Consider the following 12868-nt stretch of genomic DNA (forward strand, 5'->3'; position numbering starts at 1 on the left):
GTTCCTTTTATGCAGTGATGAGGTGTACATAGAATTACAGTTCCAAATGAGCCAATTTCCTTTGTTCTTTTAAAATCTGAATTCACAATGGTGTTGTTTCTGTCTGATGCCAATTTTCACTTTACCACAGGTAATTTATTGTGTCTTATTTCTATGTTTCCTTTTTAATGAGACATATATGACACAGTGGTAAGCTGTGTATTGGCATTGTTTTCCAGATTTTATTCAGGTTTTGAAAAAAACCTCTGGTCTGATTTCCCCTGACTTGCTTTTGTATTGCCACTGTTTACTAATTCTCCATAAGGCTGACTGGAATATAATAATTTGTTACATCCTGCAGTAGAGGAGGTTCTTCCTCAGTTGCATCTACTCTGGAAGGCACTTGCAAGACCAGACCAGAAAATAAGTGCCATCCCTGTGAGTTGATGTTTTTCTGTAAGTTAGGAAGGAAAAAGAAAACAGTCTGCAAAATTATACTGAAATCCATATGAATTCAAAGGACGCCGGGCATACATCTGGTGGGAGCAAACAGTTCCTGAACGAATTTTATTATTGGCTTATGCAATTTGTGGTAAATTACTATTAATTTATTTGAAGTCAAAGTCATTCATTTTTTGACAGCTTTGTCCAACCCATGTGTGGAGACATACTACCTGGTGTCTGGTGTAGGTCATTAGTGTCTGCATATCCTGTCGTGTGGTTTGGATATTTAAATCTTTAAAGAAATTAGAGGCTCTTCCTAATGTGCTGATAAGCCAAGACTCTTGGCAAAACAGCATCAAGAAGCTGCCATTTGTGGGGGTTTCATCCCTGGATTTAAAATGCTTTTCTAACCATGGGAAATTGAGTCTTGAAAAATTGCACTCTTTAAGGAGGGCTGTCTTTTGGAGCACAGAAAAATAATATAGGGAAATTTCCCTATCACCAATGTCTGCTCTTATTTCAAGAAAACAAATGGTATCTAATGTGTTCTGTAAATATGCCACCTTTCAGTAATATTAAATAAAATTATATCTTCTTTCCAGTTGCCAATAAAGCACTATTATTTGCTCCCATTTCACCCACAGTGGAAAAAACAAACAAACAAAAAAACAAAAACAAAAACAAAAACACCACAACCAACAAAACTGAAAAACAGAAGTGTTGTATTATATTAAAGAGTTTCTCAAAGAGCTGATAAATAATCTGGGCACTATGTAAGAGCCTTCTGTTGGAGGCCTTGTAACTCCTCATGATCTTCAAAAAAAGTTTTACTTCTTTCATTTACTCCTAGTTTACAAAGTACAAAACTGAAGTCTTATTTTCTGGTATAAGAGGGGATTTTTAATAGCACACATACACCATAGGTTGTGATTCTCTCTACTTCTGTAGCTGGGCTCAGTTTAAAGTAGTAGTTCTTTTGATCTTTGAACAAGCTATCCTCCTGGAACAGCTGCATTTTTCTGTTTCTAGACTATCAAGTAGAATCAGGATGTACATCAATTGCACTTATTCCCAGGTTAGCTGTCCTCTAGCATAATTCAAAAAAAAAGAAGGGAAAAAAGGAAGCAGAGTAAGTAGCATAAAGGTAAGAGGATTTTTCTACTCAGTTTTTATCTTGAGTATGCATACAGTCACCTTTTGTGATGACTGGAAAGAACAAAGAATATTTATCTGGTCCAGCAAGTGGCCTCATGACATCATAGTTTATATTTTTCATTTATTCCTCTAAGAAAGGTTTTTGTGACATGAATAAATTGCTTAGCATCCAACAGCTTAGAAATCCAACAGCTTTTTGAGATACTCTTTAATGTTTCTCTGTCATTGCACTTTGCTTTGATTTTCATTAACTCATAAGGAAATTTATCTGAAAATTGAAAAATAATTGCACAAAAGTTTGCTATATCTGATTTTATTCTAGGTCTTGCATTTTTAAAAATAGTGTGATTATCATGACTAAAAAATTCCTTCTGTCACATTTTCTAATAGGCTTTCAGTAGTGGTGCCTGCCACAATTTTTCATTTACAGCCTGCAAATCTAACACTCAGAAAAATCACTGTCAGACTTCACACCTCTTTCTTCAGTGTGTTAGAATGGCACAGTCTCAGAGATAAATGAATATGAATCATGTGGATAAATTATTATTTTTAACATTCCAAGCAGAAAGGTCTAAGGCACTCTAGACCCTCAGTAGAAGTTCAGAGAGGAAATAATCTGCAATAACTAATTGTGAACAGCTGTTGATCAAGGAAACAAGTCATTATATCAGCACTTAAATCAGTGATAGCTGGTTTATAGTGGAGGAAAACAAGAGAAGACATGCCAAATATCGGGGCAGAAAGGCATATTGTAAAATCTTGTGTTCACAAGGGTTCTTGAGTACTCTTTAAATGTAATTCTATGTCTCAGATGATATTGTAGGGTGATAACAATATCTGCTACATTTTTCTAGTCACAGTTTCTTCCCTCTGAGCCTAACTTTTTATCTTCATCTCAGTTGTTTAACTTTGTTTCATTTTCTTTTTTATATGTTAACCATGTATAACTAAGAACAGAAAAAAGGCATATCCACTATCTAATTACAGATACAATGAAAAAAATTAGATGATTATTTGCAAAACATACTTAAGAAAAAAATATAAAATTTGAAATCAAAAAGATAGTAAGATTCAGTTGAGTCCATTATCATTCAAGCCTAAATGAAGCCTTCTGTTTACTTTCCAGAGACAGGACAACTGTTCCTCACAATTAAGTTAGATTTTCAACACATTCAAGAAATGTTAAGAAGCAGAACATTGATTTGAGCCTTAACCAAATTACAACTGCTGAAGCATATCAGGATGATTGCAGGCTCCCTCATCTACAATTTAATTGACACCAGTTCTTGGGCAGCAGTGGCAAGCAATAGAAGAAAAAAAAAAAAAAGAATTGCAAATTGCATGCTCTTGAGCCACATATTACAGAATACTGTTTTTCAGTAAACAGATTCAAATGCTGATATTCTGTTGTGCCAGGCTCAAATCCTGCTGGTAATGCTGTACATACTTAGCTGTGCTGGGGAACAGTATGCATTAGAGATGAAGCGTTTCAGTAAGTCTATAAAAAACCTCTAAACCAATCAGTTTTCTTTTTGCCTAACAGAGTAGATTTGTAGTTGCCATCAGCAAGTCTGATAAACTACAACAATCAAATGAATCAAAACTCAATGAATTATTATGCAACATATTCCATGAAGCATTTTGAAATACAAATACGAGTTCTGCAGTCAACAGCAAGCAAACAACAACAGAAAGAAACATGAATTTCTGTTTTGCTGCTTTCACTATTACTGCTATTTTCATAGGACCAGCTCTGGCAGTTATATCTACAAAGAGCCTAATCATCTAAAAGAGGGCTCTGGCAGAGTAGGGCTATTCATGTTTGATTAGTGAGATTCAGGCTATGTCAAATAAAATGTAAAATCCTTTGTGTATTGCAGAGAAGGCTCAGAGGTGATTCAGAGCATCGCTCAGATGTCCATTGCTAGACAGCACTATTAACTATTTCCTGCCTTTGCTCTGCTGAGGTGCAAAGACATCTCACCCTGTGAGTGCCTGGAGCCTACTGAGGTTTCACCAGTAGACGTCCTTTAACATCTTATGTTTTGGATGGGCTCAGAAGTATCAGTCTTCCTTGTCACTGAGCATTAGGTTACTGTATTTAGTCTGTGCCCCTGATCTCTGATTTTGCAGTTGCTCTGATTTTACAGTTAACTGCAGGTGATGCCTGGACGTGAAACATGGCTCTGATGATCTACTGACCCCACAGTACCCGTGATGGGCACTTTAGAGCCAGTCAGCTGAGAAACAAAGACAAGGGCTGAAAACTGATCCTGCAAAGAGAAAATAGCAGTGTGTTTGTTTCTGACTTCACAATTTCAGTGCTTGCTAAAGCTGGAGGCAAGAAGGCTGCAACACGTTTTATGGCAGTCATGTTAGAGGCAGAGGATGTGAGCCCAGACCCAGCTAGAGGCCAGGACCAGACCCTGCACTAGGGTCCTTCATAGCAGCTGCGTGAAGAGATCAGAACCCTGGACTTTTCCCCTCTCCCACCTGCTTAGAAAATTCCTGTTTCAGAAATGAACACTAGGAAGGAAAACAAGAATACACTTCTCATCATCTAGATTTACTAGGGCAGCAAACCTTGGGTTTAAATTGCAATGAAGACAATTCAGAAGCAGCATAGCTCTGTGCTGAGCATAGATGTGGGGAGTTACTGATATGGATCAACTAGGCTAATCAAAGAATTTTTTCCAGGAGAGGTTTCTGAAGCATTTTTCACTCCTCCAGTGAAACATCTGTCAGGAACAGTATAGGTAGAGCTAACTCTGCCTTGAGGTTGGAAAAGTCAGATATGCGTAGATGTGCTTTTCTCCTTTCTTTCATATGATCCCAAGTGTTCTTTAAAAACAGATTATAATCTTGAGTAGTGTGATCCAGGAAATAATTCTACACACACACACACACACACACACGAAAGAGAAGGAAATGTATATGATTAGCCAAGGAAAAATCTTATATTACCCCATCAGAGGGGACAGAAAAGGGTTTAACACAGTGGCTTCCATCCTTTTTCTAAGACAGGCCCTGAGTTCCTATTATTGGTTCACTGGATACCTTTCCCAAGCTTAAGATGTTGGGCTTCCCTTCCACAGCATTTTTGGACACTGCATGTTAGCTTCAGGACAGTCAGCACTGGGAGCTGGGCAGTGCAGAGTGAAGACACACCGTGGAGCATAATTGTTCTGAGTCTTTTTTGCCTGGTTTCTGTCTCCCATTAATTCACTATTAATCAGGGGTTGGGGTGTGGGATAATAGATCAAGGGAGACTAAGACAACAGAGGGGATTCACAGGGTGGATTTGGACAGAGGCTGCCTGCAAGACAGATTGTGCACCATGGCTGTACTCATTTAGTGAAAAGAATCTAACTTGAGTTGAAGAGACAGAAGTAGCACTGAAAGGCTACAGAATGGAGCTTAATCCACTTTGCAGCATTCCCCTTTGACCTGTAGTGCTGACTTGCATTAAAGAAAACATAAAGGAAAGCATTGGAAGTCACAAAAGAGACAGATTTGCGACTAACACCTCTCTGTACTTCCATGTTGCCAAACCTCATGAGTTGACAAACCTGTTCTAGGAAAAATATACTGCCTTTCTGCTGAGGACAACGAAGAGTAAGGAGCAGAAATATTACAGGAAAATGAGATAAGTATCTAGGCTGGAACTAAAGAAGGGAAGAGGAGTCCTCACCTTGCAATAGAATATGTTGTCATACACCAGGATTTTCACAGAGCAGCCTGCCTATTTCCACAGGGAGGGAGTAGCCCTCATATATATTAAAAGGAGGGCTGAAGCTTCCTAAAATTTAAATTGCACTGAATTAATCTAGAGAAAATCCTATATGAAGTAGTTCCTGTGGTGAAAACCTAGGACCCCAAACCCTTTCTACATGCTCCAACCACCACCTCCAGTCCTGACAAGCTCCAAACCAGATAAAAGGAAATAAGGCACCATGACATCTTTCTGTCCTTTCCCTCCTCAGGGCTTGTGAATTCCCACCTGAGAGCTAGAAAATATATGAGAAAATTATATTATTATATTCTAGCAAAAATTAGTTATTTGCTGTGTTGAGGGTACTTTCTGAAGGGAAAATTTCATCTTTTCCATTATTCAAAATTAGGGGCTTGAAAGGGAAGAATTTCTTGCTGTGATACTTTTGAGGGAAGTTCTGGGAAAAAAGCTTTCAAGAGTATGGATGTGGGACATATTCCATGCTAAAGAGAAAAGATGGTGGTGCTGCAGTGTAGCTAGAATAGGAAGTGGCATTTTGGCAATTGGATTCAGTGTGGAGCATATGCACTTAGAGACGTCATGACCTTCTTCCTCCGTGTTCACACATACGCACAAGAACTGCACCATGGCCCATTTATTTCAAAACACTGCTGCAGCTGACACTGATTCCAACTGCAGGGAAGCAATGTTAAGTAATAGAGTGTTGGGTTGGAGTGTACTACACAGAAAATATGTCCACGGGATTTATGTAGAGAACTCCTCTGTACTCCTTTAAATGCTCCTCTCTAAAGGCTCTTATTCTCTGAACCGCTTGTTTGGGGTTTGTGCAGCACAGACATTCCAAAAAACCCCAACACTGCTAGCATGTTTATCAAGTAGGGTGGCCAGATGTTCAAAAACGCCAGCAAAGACTAAGGTTAAATACCTCCCTCAGGGGTTCCTTTTCTGAAAATGTTTTATGACTGTAAGTTATTCTGAAAAGAAGTGAATTGCCTTTTTCTGTTGCCTTCTCACAGCTTCACACAGAGCACAGGGAAGCAGGCAGAATGACAAACACAGTAACAGAAATATGGAGAAAATGCAGTTCTTTACATTTCATAAACACCATATCATTTCTATTAATATAAAAGACTAGAATCTGAAATAGAAGGTAAAGATTAGTTTAACACACAATATTGAATTATAATGTAAACTGTCTCTTAAACTCGATGTCTCAGTGATGAGGTTCAGCTTAATGAGGTTTAGCATAAGTTAAAAAGAAATCAAGAGAGCTAATGTGAATAAATGCAAATTATTTCAGATGTCCTGTTATAAATTCAGACAAAAAATCCAGTAGATTTTTGAAGAATTAGAAGTTGTGTTTCGTTTTGGAGGTTTTTTGGTAGATTGATGGCTGGTTATGTATTTTCTGTCTTCATGTATTTTCCTTATATTCATCTTACTCTCTCTTTCTCCATGATTATTTATGTGATTATTTACATTTTTGCAGTCAGGCATAGGGTGCTAGTTTTGGAGTGGAATAAACTTTCTGGCTGAAAGCTGTTTTAACCATGGTGAAATAGCCATCCCTTAGGAAACTTCCTTCCTCGTGTTTTACCTCTAAAATATTTCCAAAATTATCTTACTAGAAAAGAGTTTGGTGTCTTTTTCATTATTATTTTTTAACTCCTGTGCTTTGGGGTCTCCTCCAAGAAGGTATTTGCTGTCGTAATGAAGAAATATGTTAAGCCTTCTGTCAATTAGTCTAATTGATGTAAAACCCTGATTGGGTCCTCAGAGAGATGAGTTTTTCCAGCTGAACCTTATCAAGAAACAGCTTAGCAAAAAATAAGGAAGAAACCAAAACATGCAAGACTGCCAAGAAAAAAAAAAAAACAAACCTGTGATGCTTTGAGACAAGGTGAAAGAAAAATTTAGGTGTTACAGCAGGCTGCTGTGTAGGTGTTATGAAAATAGGTCAAGCGTTTTCTAAATGCTTTCCTTTTAGTGCATAGATCTGATGTAAAACCATTAAAGTAAGAGTAAAAATGAGGAAGAGATAAAAGATTTTTCTGTAAATAATATCAGAATGTGGAAAGGATAGGGACTGTAAAAGGCAGTGGTTAACAGGCCAGAGAAGTGACTTGCTTTTTCATTCCTCTTTCTTTCTGGAAATGGCCATTACAGAATACAATGAACACAGAGTCACAGGAGGTGTGATGCCTTATGATACCATGGGCAGAACTGGTGTTGAAGGTGGTAAAACACAGGTGGTGGTGGTAAGCACATGAAACTCAAATGAGAATGAGAAAAAGCTTCTGCAAACTCTGTGTGCACACATGCAGTGGAAAACTTGGCCAAGTAGTGGCATCAGCTGCCAAATTATTTCTAAAATATTCCAAGTTTTCCCTAGGAAAACCTTCTTTTCCTTCAGGTCTGATGAATTAAATATTGGCCAGGAGTCAAGTACTAAGGAGTTCCCAATTCTGCTTGTAGAGAAGTTTTATCTATACCTGAAATTGCACAGAAGTTCAGCCTTTGAGTCAAGATTGAAGCCTGTGTTCTTCAATTCTGCTCAGAGTATAAATACACAGTGACCTCTTGGTAAACCATTTCATTGTTATCTCCCATTCTGCACTTGAAAACAGAGGTAATAAATTGCCTGCTACTTTGTTATAACATTGTAAATTCCTTGACTTATGTGGAGGGGGAAAAAAGAACTTTATTGGAATTACTTGTTTTTGCTGGCTTTAAGGTGTATGTAGGAAAGACTATTTAGATTCATCAGTTCTGGTGAAGAGATGGACAAGTGGTGCTACATGCTGAAAGCTTCTGCTGGGCAGGTTTTACTGTATTTGATCTAAATCTGAAAAATGCCTCAAGAAGCTGCAGTATTATTTTGAGTGTTCTGATTTCTGCTGGTGCACTCTTTCACTGCCATAAAATACCATGTCACATCCATATGCATTTTTCTCATAGTAAGGACAGAAAGGTTAAGCAGACATGGCAGAATATATTCTTTTTTTATGCTATTGTCAACTCTGAGCTTTCCTTGACCCTGTGCTTTAATATTTACTTAAGCACTTACTAAACTAAAGCTGGACTTAAGGTCTAGATGACATTAATATTTGGTCTCAGTGTGCTATGATATTCAAGCCTTTGAAGAGTGGTGTTGGGAGGCTGCCAGACTGTGTTTCACATGACATCTTTTTCACTCTGGTTAGTCTGAGGAACAAAATATATTCCCTGCATTTAGAATCTCATAAACTGTAATGTAGCTAAAATGGAGCAACAAGTACAGCCTCTCCCTTTGCACCAAAATCTTTCCTCCCTCTTTGTCATGCATGTCCTCATATGCATGTGTGCATAGAAGCATAAGCACATACTCATTGCAGAAAAATATTTTAAATTAGCTGGTGTCTAGCAATTACTTTCATCATTTTTACATCCTTTATTAAAAAATGTCAGAGGGGAGGAAGGGAAGTCATGTCTGAAAGTAAATCTAAGCATCCCAGGGAAAAAAAAATAAAGTTAATAAGGTGCACCATTTTATGTACAAATGAATAAACATCTCACAGAGTAGGGTGAATGCAAATGCTGGAGACCTAACTTCCGACTGAGACATGTGGTACATCCCCACACAGACACAAGGAAGATCCCAAATGTGGAAAAATATGAAGGGAAACTTGATTCTTAATCAGTCTGACTGGTTCCAGTTGTGAAGCTATTTCTTGCGCTAGTTTGCATTAATATTAAGGAGACCATTAATCTCAGCAAGGCTGTCTGAGGGAAGTAAATACTACTGTGACTATGGAGATTTATGGAATAATAATAATAATCACATTAATAATATGTGTTTCAAGTATTTTGGCAACCCTTTGGATCATAGATGTTGAAATGCTTAAAATGAGAGTGTCCTCAAAGGGAATATCTGTGTTGATTGTGAGACAGGGCCAGAAAGAGAACTCAAGCACTGGCTTCCTGATAAATGACATTACTTATTTTCCAGCTAACACCCTGCCTCTGTTTGGAGTACTCCTATGAACATTTTCTATGACAGTACATGAATACATTTCTGGAGATAGCTCCTTTCAGAGAACTCTCCCAGAAGGCAGAAAGGATAAGACAGGGCCATCCTTTGTTCATTCAAGCTTACACATTTTCTCAGTGTTATCCCAGATGCTTTGAATCCCCAAGCACCCCTAAATACTCTCCTGTTACATCCAAGAGGCATGACAAAATCCTCAGTCTTGCATCCAAGAGTAGTTTACAGAGTTAAAGACAAAATTGAGGAACCATCTCAATATAGACATCAATATCGAACAAGGATATTTTCTGCTGTCTCTCCTCTGCCTTGCCACTTTCACTATGAGAAAAATTTGGATGGACTGATATGAGACAGCCATTTTATGGTACAGCAGCAGTAAACTAAGCGCAAAACCTCGCTCTGCTGGGAAGTGACACAGCCCTCATTGTTTCAGACACTTTGAATGGGAAAAGTAACATCCCAGAGAAGATGGCATTGCCTCAGAGCTGTAAGTCTCTACCACTGTGGACTCACAGGAGTCTCAGTTAAGTGCTGTGCAGTCTGTGCATGGCCCCTGAGCACTTAACACTGCACCAAAGCAGTCTTGTCAAAAGCTGGTCTACAAAATTGGCCTGGAAGCTAGAGGTTGGCTCTTGGCCCTTTCCTATTTAGCAACAAAGCCATATCCAGAGTATCTTGCCCTGCATCATTAATTGTCCACATCCCACTCTGCTTTATGAAGAGAAGATATTCCCAGTTCTGCAGTGTCTCTGTGCCATGAGTGCGGCCTATTCCAGGATACACTTTATTTATGCAACTGTACAGCTTCCTGTCATTGCTGGCTCTACAGTTCACTTCTTTTAATATGTTCCATGAGGATTGCTTGCTGACAAGGGAGGGCTCCACCAGCCGGGGGCTGCCCCAGTGCTCTCGTAGCCTTGAAGTTTCTGCACCTGATCATTTCAAAAGAGGAAATGTCTGACACTGTGCTTGTGTGGTGATCAGCAGAGAGGAGCTGTGTTTGCCTCAGGCAACCTCCTGCCAGTGGTACAATGTCTATTTTGAAATTTTGTCCCTCTGCACATTTCATACTAATCCACGGCCCTCTGCAGAATAGACTAGTCAGAAATAATATGCTCCATAAAAAATGAAAAATTAAAAAAAAGGAAGTGAAAGAGTGAGCCAAGGTGACATATTTCCTCAGTTTTCTCTTTGGCATATTCCCAAGTGCTCCTTACCTTCTTTAAATCCTCTGCATTTTGTTTTGGATGAATATTTTAAGATACTACTTTTTTCCTTTCTGGAAACTCACATGCAGTTCCTGACATAAGGGCTGAAGCTTTTGAGGTGTGCCTTCTTTCCCCATATTTCCCTATTAAATATTAAGCTGAGATCTGGAACAAGCTGGTTACCCCTCTCCTGAGATTCTTTGGATTTAATTCAGCACTTACATAAATAGCAATGTAAATTACATATCTAATGAATTAGGTGTTGTAATAATGGTGTAATATGCACCGTGCTACTTATTACTGAGTCTGCAAATTGAAGTTAATTTACTCAAGAAGAAAAAAGTAAAAGAAATCATAATACAGTTGAGGGTAATTGTACTCCACTGTATCAGAGCGAGCTAGATACTAATTACAAATATTTTACTATCACTCCAAGTTTCTCTGTTATTCTTCCACTAAACCAGTGCTCATTTTTCCCAATTTTCAGAATTAATTTCTTTCACAAACATTCCTATATACTAAAATCCTTACATACCAATATTATGTACACCATATTATAGTAGAAAACCATGAAGACAGAGGAAAATGCTGCAATTTCCTAGTCTGACATCCTACATAAGACAGGGCATAGAGATTCCCTGAATTAATTCCTGTCTCAAGTTATAAAACATTTAACATTGATCTTAAAGTATCCCACAGTTGAAAGCTCACCACAATTCTTGTTAAAATTCACCTTTAACTTGTCCAAATATCTAGATTTCTGTCCAGGTGCTTACAATGCAGTTATCTGCAAAAGTACAACATCCTGTCATCAGGAATATTTCACTAACTGTTTTTATGAAGATAGTTAATTTCCTTTGAGTAGCCAAACTGCTTTATCTCCTCCTCCTAGCCCTCTAATCACTCTCAGAACTATTCTCTGAACCTTCTCCATTGTTTCAAAATCCGTCCTCAAGTGTGGATTTAAAATAATAATTTGAAAATTAGCATGTACAGTACTGCTGTTAAGAACAGACAAGAGTCTAAACAACTCTTGTTTAGACTCAGAGTTCCCTTTTAAATAACCTCACAATCTGTTTAGCCACTTTGCTAAGGGAACATTCCTGTCTGACTATCCAGGAGCCACTCTGTGGTCTCTTGCCTCCGACTCCAGCCCCACAGAGCTTAACCTGCAGCTTACACTGCAGCTCCACACCAAGCTAAAGGCAGTAAATGTACTCCTCAACAGCTGTGTTAAACTGGGAATCCACATTCTAATTCTAGTGCTAATTATGCATTATGAACCACAGGTCTGGAGTCACTGCTCCACAGACAACCCATCTGTGAGACAGGCTTTCCTGCCTCTATGTGTTCAAACACTTTATTTGCTTGTACTTGCAGTATCAAGATGTCCAGATTGTTCTGAAGGAGTGTCAGTCCTCCAGTCTGCATATTCTAAATTCAGTTTATGTTTAAGGTTGTTGTAGGCATATAGAAACTGAACCACTTGCTTTGTTCTGCTAGAATAGGCTTAATTCAAATCGTCAGACTTCAGTCTCCTAAAAGCTGAAGCTAGACAGCAATGGGGCTTCTTTCCCAGACATGAAATGAAACAGGCATCTCTGGGGACATTAATCCAAACCTATTTTGGAGAATTTAGATACCTGAAACAGGTGGCAACTTTTGTTCATTCTACAGCTGCCTGACTCTAGGAAGGAGTGACTACAAAGGAAAGCTAGCTGGCATTTGTTTTCACATTTGTGGGGAAAAATTGAGATAATTATATTTGTCACCAAGTATGTTTGAGGTGAAAACTTTGGAAGCTGCAGGGCAAGAAAAACTTGAAGGTAAAACACTAGTTCTGCCATTTTTATCATGGCCATTCTCCTATGTCCCAAATAGTGAAGCACCAGGCAAGAATTTTTGCCTCTTAGAAGAAATATCAATGTATTGGTATTCCATTAATCTCTCACTAAGCAGAGGGACTGCCTTGGTATTACCTTGTTCATTGTGGAAAAGTGAATAATTCATGACAAAAATGGTCTGACTGGAAAGTATTTTAAAGTTGATATGCATACCCCAGTCATTGCATTCAAACAATGTTACTCTAAGGTTGGCTGTAAATGCTGCTGCTAATTCAACATTCCAGTGTACTTGGGACACCTTTCCATCTTTATTAGTATACCTCCATACTAGTGTACTTGTTTACATCTTTTCATGTGTGATAGAGTGGCTGACTAGGGGAAGAACAGAGTTGATGGAAATAGTACAAGAAGTCACTGGATGGTTAATAGAAGCTACAAGGCCACAATTTTTGTTTCTTGACAGCAGGAAACAGACTAG

General features: G+C 38.3%; 1 protein-coding gene across 3 annotated transcripts in view; it reads left to right on the plus strand.

The window, feature by feature from the left end:
- NKAIN2 (sodium/potassium transporting ATPase interacting 2) overlaps positions 1–12868 on the plus strand; it is a 518775-nt gene that overhangs the window by 469023 nt on the left and 36884 nt on the right. The gene's annotated exons all lie outside the window — the stretch shown is intronic.

The sequence above is a fragment of the Agelaius phoeniceus genome, chromosome 3, assembly GCF_051311805.1.
Source record: "Agelaius phoeniceus isolate bAgePho1 chromosome 3, bAgePho1.hap1, whole genome shotgun sequence".
Lineage (NCBI taxonomy): Eukaryota > Metazoa > Chordata > Aves > Passeriformes > Icteridae > Agelaius > Agelaius phoeniceus.